Here is a 10,074-nt window from a genome sequence, read left to right as displayed (position 1 = left end):
AGAGAGAGAGAGAGAGAACGAGTGGGGGAGGAGCAGAGAAAGGAGACAGAATCCGAAACAGGCTCCAGGCTCTGAGCTATCAGCACAGAGCTCGACGCAGGGCTCCAACTCGTGAACCGCGAGATCATGACCTGAGCTGAAGCCGGTCACTCAACCGACTGAGCCACCCAGGCGCCCCTGAATATTTTTATGTACATTTATTGAAACATAATTTTTGTCACCTACATAGCGTAAAGTGAATACTGTTCATACCTTCAAGAATGTTTTATTATAGCTTCTTTGTAGAAATGTTGACAGTGCTTCTAGACACAGTATACAGGAATAGTTCTTATATAGTCTTGAATTAAGTGAAAAAATGACTTCAAGGAATAATTGAATTGACATGTAATAATGGAGTTCTTGGCAAAAAAAAAAAAAAAAACAACTGGATACAATATAATTTTTATTCAGGCACCACAGGACTACAGTTCCTCAGAGAAGACAAACTCACAAAGTGAGGCCCACGATTGCCCTATTCTCTGCCTGTGGAAAACTGCAGATAGGTGGGATCTGAGCGGGGCTGTTGGACCTGCTGAGCCGAGGAGGCAGAGAACAAAATCTGGGGTAGTGCAGGTTGGGACATTTTCTCTTCTTCATATTACTAACAGATAATTAGGAGCGTTTTTATAGCATCTACTAACATGCTATATAACAAATATTTTTGGATATTTACAATGGGAAATTCTGGTATGTAGTCATCTTCCTACATAAATTATAATTCAATGTGAGGCCCCAGTGTTAAGCAATGGGCTTCTCTGTTATTCCCTATGAAGCAGCTTAGGTGTTTGCTTTCAATCCTCCTCTGTCTTCTTTTACCATACTGCCTATTAATCCTATCTGTAGCACAGATTAACCAAACTTGATGTTACCTATAATTTTGGATCTCTATATATTACTTATGTTGTTATAAATTTTATCCTGTTGATAATTCTACTTCTTGCTCTTGAACTGAACTGAGAGTGAAGGTCTATGAATATCTGGCCATTTTAACTTTCACAGTCATCCACTGTCTACAATAGTATCATTTCCAAACCTAACGTAACTCCCAGGAAATATGTTTAATGGCCCAATCTATTATCTATGTAATTGGACAAAACAGCATTCAGGAATGAATAATTCCTAGACTTTACAACTCCTTCCCATGTGGTTTTTATTTGCTACCTTTTACTGATGCTATATACTCCATGAATATTTTCTGTATGATTGAATTTTGGGCACCAGATCTCACATAGGCACCTTTGTTCTCACTTTCAGTTACTTCGCTGTTTTATCTTTATAGTTGTCTTTATCCACCCCTTGTGCTGTGTTCGACATTATCAATTTTGAATATGTATTTACTTACATAATAGTTCTAGATTACCATTCTGTTAAGCGGTGGGTAGGCAGAGTGATAATTATCAACCTTGGAAACCAGTCCAAGAAGAAAATAGTCCTGGCTGTGACCATGAGATATGGGCATCAATTGCCATATTGGGCTTCTCAGAAATATGAATGAACATGTTATACATTCCCAACTCTTCACACTCAATCTGTGTCTGCCACTTTACTTACCCTTCTTACAATTGCTTCCTCTCATCTGCTGTTATAGATCCTATTGCCATATTGAAAATCTGATTTAGCTCTTGAATCTTAAGGGCTGACATATTAGAAGTCAAAAAAATACACTCATAGATATTTCTATAAGAATTCAGAAGAAGGTTAATGAATTTCAGAATGCTTTATAATTATGTAGTTATTACAGCTGGTGTTGAAATAGAGATGCCAAAAATCAGCAGCGCAACTGTTGTTTAGTCTGAACCATGTTTGAGAAAAGTATAAAGGATCTGTAATTCATGGAAATTGGTTGCAAATAATCCGGCACAAATTAGGACCAATGTTCCTTTAAAACTCCTTTGTATTTTTTTCTCTTTGAAGCAGGACTGTTACCATTAAAATTCAAAATATCACATTCTATAAAAGAAATCCCTCTTGGTGAGTTTTCCTCTGAATTCCCATCTAATTTCTCTGTTACATCCACACTCCTTTCCCTCCCGATTTCCTTACTGAAATGCATACAGCTATAAAATTTTAGTGGCAAGAGTAAAGTTACTTGGGTCATCTTTGTATTTTGGTTAGTATTATTGGCTGTTGTGTGTGGAAGATGTAGGATATATTTTGAGGCATGTGGAATTAGACTGTGAGGACATAATGCATATTATTAGATAGAACATGTTTAGCCAGAGAGAAAGAGCTTGAAATTTGGTGATCAGGGTACAACCAGTGATCCATAATTTGACCCATATTTTGAACTCTGACGGATCATTGAATGTGTACTTAAATCATCCAAGAAAAGAAAAATACAAAGAGCAGTGCCAACAGTAGATCAAAAACCTGAATATCGCTGTGAAGCTACTGTAATGGGATGACCTCAGAAGGCAGAAACAAAAAAGAAAACCAGAAGAGAAAACAAGAAAAAGGAAAGGGTGTGATTTCTCCCATATTCTCTGCCTCATGTGGCCCCTTTACAATCTTTTGGCTAGAAAGAGGAGGATTTCTTTTGGAATTTTTGCCATATTTGCTCATGGTTCAGTCCAAGACCCAGCTCTACCATGTCAAAACAGGGAGAAAAAGGTGGGGAAAACAAGTGTGAAATTCAACCACTTGAGGATCATAATGGTTAGACTATGGGTTACTCTGTGATCGACCTGCTGCTGTTAACTTTTCATCATCCTCTGTTATATGTAGTTGCTGTTTGTGTTACTAAGTCCTGAATTTTTATACTGTAATGATCAGGGGAGATAGGCTATAGGGATCTCACCCCATCTTGCCTGGTAAGATTGCCAACCACAAGATTAATGTATCCAGTACAGTAGAATTTGCATAGACCAGCAATACTAACTAGAAGATAAGAACATTTGGGTTCAATGGCAGTTGGGAAACAAAATGGAAAAAAATAAGACCAAATTCTAGTGAGTGCATTATAAGAGGGTGACCTCCAGATGAAATAAGATCAAAATATGATCTGTGAAACTACAAAGAGTATGGATAGTGTGGGATATCAATGCATCATAGGGTGGGAAAATATTGCTATATACATGAAAAGCACAAGGCATAAACTAATGACCAAATGAATTTGATTTTGAATACAATGAATTTGAATACATCAAAATTGAGAATTTTTATTCAGTAAAATAAAGCACATCTTAAAAATAATTATTAGATAGTAACACTTTGAGAAAATGTTCTTATTGTCTAAACCTGAGAAAGGATTAGAATATATAAGGAACTCCTAAAAATCATAGAAAAGACTAGAACCCCAATAAACAAGCAGTTTTTAAAGAGGTATCCCAGAAAGCTAAAAATCATATAAATACTGAAATTCATTTATAATCAGAGGAATACAAAATAAAATAATGATGGATAATACTTTACGCTTATAAGATTAGAAATGTAGAGAAGGAAGTATGTGTATCAGAACCTTCATGCACTGCTGGTGAGAGTGTAGTTTGGAACAGCCATCCTGGAAAGCAATCTGGCAGTATTTAGTCAAGTTAAGAATGTGCATGATTTATTCCATTCCTCAGTATATATTTCAAATAAATTCTAACACTGGTGCATAAAAGGACACATTAAAGGATATTCAGTGTGGCATTATATGTGGCATTCTTGTGACATTGGAAAATTGAAGTCAATCTGTCCATATTAGGAGAGTACATCAGTTATTTATAGATCTGTGAAAAATGAAGTGGTTAGAATAAACACATTCAATGTGCTCATACAACATGGATGAAGCATAGGAATATATGAGTTAAAATGTGATATATATATTTAAATTATATATATATATATAAATAAATAATATAAATTATATATATATAATTATATATATATATAAATTTAAAATTTAACATGTCCCAGAAAGAATACTTATAAATAAAAAAGCAAATTATTAAAGTCATTAGAATTATTGTCTTTGGAGCCATGGAGGAAACAGGAAAAGTGAATGGAAGTAATGCAGAATAAATACATAAGACATTTTAATAAAATAAGAAATTATACAGTATTTTTTATAATTTTCCTTGAATTCTAAAGTACAATGAGCTCAGTCCCCATATTTTTTAAATGTACCTCATATATTTTTTAAATGTACAAAAAAATAATAAAATGTTGTCATAAGGATACAAAATATTTTTTTAAATTTTTAAACATTTATTTATTTTTGAGAGACAGAGAAAGACAAAGCATGAGCAGGGGAGGGGCAGAGAGAGGGAGACACAGAATCTGAAGCACACTCTAGGCTCTGAGCCATCAGCACAGAGCCCAATGTGGGGCTCGAAACCACGAACTATGAGATCATGACCTGAGCCGAAGTCGGACACTCAACTGACTGAGCCACCTAGGCACCCCTTTAATTTTTTTTTAACATGTATTTTTCAGAGGATACAAAATATTTCGGATGAGGCAGTAAACAGTGAGTGATTAACTTTCCTTAGGGAACTTTCGTTAATCTTCCCTGGAGAACTTTGATCTGCATCTTAAAAAATAAACAGAAGTTGACCATAAATGTAAGATGAAACATTCCAGAGGTAAATATTGGCACTATATCCAGGTTTTCTTCCTATTTTGTAGCCTGTCTTTCCGTATAAAGATGCTACAACTTGAGTTGTTTTTATAAAACACAAGAGTGACCATCTGATTCTTCCACAGCTTTAAAACTTCAGCAGCATACTGATTTCTATAAAATACATTACAGATTTTAAATTTGTGTCTCATCACAACCCTCCAATTAACATTTGTCAACTTTCTTCATGTCTCAAAATGGTAGGTTGGAATGTTGCATTGTGACTAGTATTGGATCCCATCTCTCAGGATGTCTTCTGTTAAGGACATTGATGGGGAAGGAATAGGATCCTGAAATTTAGAATGAGGGCATAGGTGCTGATGAAGCTGAGGACATTGAACGCCTAAATTTTTCTGAGTCTCTTTTGCCAATAGAAGCAGCCCTTTCACTCCTGTCTGAGCGTTAACCCTGCTTTTCCTGAAAAGTTTGTAATAGCCTCCCATGAAGTAGTTGCCTAGGAAGACAGCTGATTCTCCTCAGGACCTACCTCTACCCTCTTTGCATTTAAGCCTGTAACTAGACTCATATCCAGAAGAATTTGAAGGGAGAGGTACACAATGTAACCCATAAGGAGTTGTACCACACTCCAAAATAATTGCATGAGATTTTCTAATTTATATGGACAGAATACTGGATAATAGTGTAGGAATGAATATTAAGGGTATGGGGCAATGATGGAAGAAACTAAAGTTATATCAAGACAAATTTATTGTTGTGGGCCCACTAAGTCAAGATTCTTGATTCATTGTTGTAGTTCAAGGGCTTAGAAAGGGCTCTAACATTTTGTTTGGTTATTTGGCTAAAACGGTTGCCTACACTAAAAGGGGGCTAAAATCCAGAAATGATTTGGTATGTACTGTAGAGGAAGGTATCCAAAGGTTTAGAGATTGGAACTTTAGGAAGGGATTTATTAAGACCAGTTCACCTACTATTTCACCATGATCGTAAGAAAGGAATTTGTGAGAGGAGCCCTAGCAGGTCACAAATTAGTTACTCTACCCTGCAGGTCACAAATTACAGTGGAAGCTACTGCCCTGGATTGAAAACTGCTGCACTGGGGATAACTGGATATCAGGAGGCAGGGTCCAAGAGGTGACCTGTTTTCCAAAGGTAAGGTCATCATGGTTGTTGTAATGGACAGCAGAGTCAAAGCACTACTCAGAATAATGTAACTCAGAGACTTATTTTGTTGACTAGTTGATCATGGATTCCCAAGAAGTGAAATAGATAGTCATCTACTAAATTCTTGTTTGGCTTTATAAAGGGAAGACTTCTAGATCCAGTGAGCAGAAGTCCAATTTGAATCAAAAAAGAGTTACAGTCCCTCCGTCAATTTCTAGACTCAAGTCAGTTTCCAGACCCACACTCTGTGAATGAAGGTGAAGCAGGTTTCCTTGAGGAAGACCCACTACACTGCCAAATATTTCTACTTTAATCTGTCTTCCAACCTTCCCCAACAGGACCTATGGCTTATTACCACAGCGAATGTGCACTTGGGGAAAAGGAAATAATCAGACTTTACAAGGGTTAATAGATACTATCTCTGAATTGACACTAATTCCTGGAGGTCCAAATATCACTTTGATCCATTAGTCAAAGTAGTAGCTTCACAGTGGGTCAAGTGGGTCTCCAGACCCATAGTTTGGTCATATCCCTGATTTCAGAATGCATAATTGGAATAAACATACTTGGTAATTAGCAGAATCCTCACAGTGATTCTCTAATCTGAATGAGGGAAATTGTTGTTATAAAAAAAAAAAAGCCAGGTAGGAACCACTGTCTTGAAAGAGTAAACCAAAAGCAACGCCACATTGCGAGAGGGATTGTAGAGACTAGTGCCACCATCTGGGACTTGAGTGATGCAGAGATGGTGATTCCCACTGAATCCTCATTTAACTCACCTATTCGTCCTGGGCAGAAAACGTATGGATATTAGACAATGACAGTGAATTATTATAAATTTAACCAGCTCCAATTGCAGCTGCTGTATTGTGTTTATCTTTATTGCTACGAATACATCCTCACTATCCTGTCTCTGTGGTAGATCAACTTTCTAGGTCTGTATCATAACTTAGTAAACAGAGAACTTGACTACATTTCTCTTCCTTAAGATATCATACTTGCCCATTGTACTGATAAGATTATGCTGATTGGACCTGGTGAGCAAGAACTAGCAACTATTATGGATTTATGGTTAAGATATTTGCATGTAAGGTAGTGAGAAATAATTCCAACAAACACTCAGAGGCCTTCTACCTTCAGAAAAATGTCTAGGGATACAGTGGTGTGGGGCATGTGGAGGTACATTCTTTCTGGGGTGAAGGAGAAATTGTTGCATCTGGACCATCTTGTTTTCAGTTCTCTTTTTTTTCTTTCTTTCCTTCCTGTGGGTTACTTGAACATTTTGGGGAGTCCATCCCAACTTATTTATTGAGTATTATTTAGTGTATCTCTTTACATACATTTTAGCATGATTGCTTTGGGTATTACATAAAACATATGTATAGTATAACATGTATACTTACAGGAATCGATTGGTAACAGTATTTACCACTTCAAGTGAAATGGGGAAATACTCCAGTTAGATACCTTTATCTTTTCCATGTTTAAGTATCATTGTCTTAAGTATCAGGTGGGGTTAAACATCTTTGTTTCAGTCATCAAATATGATTATAAAATGCATGAAGAAAGAATAGTCTGTTGTATGTACTCATCTTTCTGTTCTTTCCATGGTCTCTTTTTCCTTTTCGATGATCTAAGTTAACTTCCTTATCACATCTCTTTTGTTTGAAAAACAGTCTTTAGGGGTGGGTCTGCTAGTGATAGATTCATTTAGTTTTCTTTCACCTGATAATGTTTTTATTTTCTCTTCATTTCTGAAGTATAATTTCACTGGTTGTACAATTTACCAATGACATCTTTTTAAAATTATTTATTATGATTTTTTATTTTCTCAGCTCTTGAAAAATACTGTGCCACTTGCTTATGGCCTCCATGCTCACAGATGAGAATTTACTGCCATTTTAACTGGAATTTTATTATGTATAAATCATCTTTTTGGCTATTTTAAAGATTTTTTCTTTGTATTCAGCCTTTTGGTCTGCTTGGTTTATCTACTGCTACTGTTGCTCCCAGTGGACTCTGCTGGCACTATGCAACAGAGCCGAAACAGGTTGCTTGGCTTCTAAGTAGGGGGGGTTGGAGAGTCTGGAGGCTGCCATCCAAGTCTTCTGGCTGCCCTATGTTCCCGAGCAGATGAAAAGACTCTTGGGCTTGTGAAAACAAAGTGGTTGTCTGGATCATGGTGTTTGTTGTGGTTGGGTCCCTTCTGCCTGTTCTGCTCACTTGTCAGGTATATCTGGGAAGACCAGGAGAATCTTGAGCACATACGACTAATAGGCTTCTAGGAAAAGCCCTCTTGCTATGACTGGATCACTTTTTCTTGTTCCACAGGCCTTCCCCAATACCCTTGAGTGGGGAGGAGAACCTTTTCCTGGAAGGAGATGCTTATTGACTGGGATGCTTCCTGTAGCTGGGTCTCTTTTGTAAGCATTACCTACAGACTCTAGAATCTCTTAGCTAAAAAGTGAAGGCTCACCCCTGGCAGCAAAAGAGAGTGCTTCCCTTGGCCACTTATTTTTGGGTTCCCATTACATCTTCCCTTCCTAGTAGTGTTGGGTTCTTCTGAGGTTTTCAGGAAGATTCTCATCCAATCTGACAGAGGCATAAACTTTCCTAGCTGCCTTCTGTTGCTGGTCAGGAATGGGAAGAAGGGAAGTCTGAGTGTTCTTTATCTCTTAGTTGAAGGGATAACAAGTTGGCCTGACACCATGGTGTTTCTTCAGTCCTGAGGCTGCAAAACAGTTCGCCTGCTTCTTGCCACTGTTAAGAATTTCTTCTTAGTTTTGTCTCATGTCATTTCCAGAGTTTGTAACTGTGATTTAGCAGGATAGAGCAGGGGGGTAAAGGTCAACATCATCTTTTCAGACCAGACATTTTTTATTTAATTATTATCATTAAAAACATGTTTATTATTTCTAGTTAATTCTTACAGAATTTCAGTTGATCTCTGCCTATGATTAAAATTACATATTTGTTTAACATCTTCATAAATCAGTTCTGTGTTTAGTGTCTAGTTTATCTTATCTCATTTACCTTTTATAAATTTATTATGTCTTCATTTTACAATTGAGGAAAATTTAGGCTTAGAAATGTAACTTTCTCAATTTACTTAGCTAGTAAACAGAAGAGCAAGGATTAAAAGTCTAATTAGACTCAGTCCCGATACCATTCTCTTTTCTTGGCTTTACATAGACTCTTTTGTGAGAAAAGCACACATAATTGGGTGTTTCTTTTCTTCACATAGAAGTAATTAAATCTCCTGTGTGTGTGTGTGTGTGTGTGTGTGTGTGTGTGTGTGTGTGTGTGTGTTTAATAAGGTCATGGGTGACACTACTGCTGTCCATTCCCCACAGATAAAATAAATATGACATAAACTTTGCGAGGGTAGCATGTTTAACATTATTAGTGTTTTTGCTTATGCCAGTGTTATGCCTATTTTTGACGGTAGCATGACTGAGCTAGTTACTGGAGAGACTCGCATATTTTCTAGTGTGACAATACAATACAACCTATTCTTGGACATATGTGTATCTCAACGGATATGTTTATAAAAATGGGGAGTTATTTGCTAACCTAAGAGAATTATATTTCATGATTATATTTTCTTGTATCTTTTTTAGAGTCATGCTTATTATTGGTCAAGTTTAATCTAAAGTATAGTTATATACATCTAAGAACTTCTGTCATCTGATATTGATTTAAAAAGGTATAGAAGCCCCCCTGTGTATATTCCTTATTACAGGATACAAGTTCATCATTATATACCCTAGGTCTTATTTTTAGAAGGAACTGAATTCCTGAAAAAAAACATTAGTATTTAAAGGAAGCAGCATAAAAAAGGTATCTTTTTTTTCTGTACCTAAAAACAAAATATGCAGGTCTTATCGTGAGCTGCAAAATAATCTTCCAATACTATTAATAGGAAGCATTTTGAGGAATTCTCCTTCCAGCCAAGATAGGGAAATAGGGACAAATTTATCCTTCTGAGTGAAATAATTAAAAAATAAATCAAAATGTATGAAGTAATGTTTTTCAAGCCATTGAATATTAGGTAATATAGAAGAGTGATCCTTAAACACAGGAAACAAACAAGGTTAGGGGGGAAGCTCTCCAGCTACCACCTTGACAGATTTTCCAGTCTGTGGTGCAGGGAACAGGTACCTGGGGAGAGCCTGGCTGACTCTCTAGGTTGAAGTGATGTAGCTAAGATTTTAGGGAAGTCATTAAAGATAAAGTTTACAGGGCAGGGAGTGGAAAGGAGAGGGATTCATAAAGAACTCCAAATATTTGCAGAAGGTCCCCTTCAGTAATGA

This window comes from Panthera onca, chromosome F1, assembly GCF_046562875.1.
Source record: "Panthera onca isolate mPanOnc1 chromosome F1, mPanOnc1 haplotype 2, whole genome shotgun sequence".
NCBI classification, from domain to species: Eukaryota; Metazoa; Chordata; class Mammalia; order Carnivora; family Felidae; genus Panthera; species Panthera onca.
The sequence above is the reverse complement of the archived record's forward strand: the minus strand, read 5'-3'. Positions refer to the sequence as shown.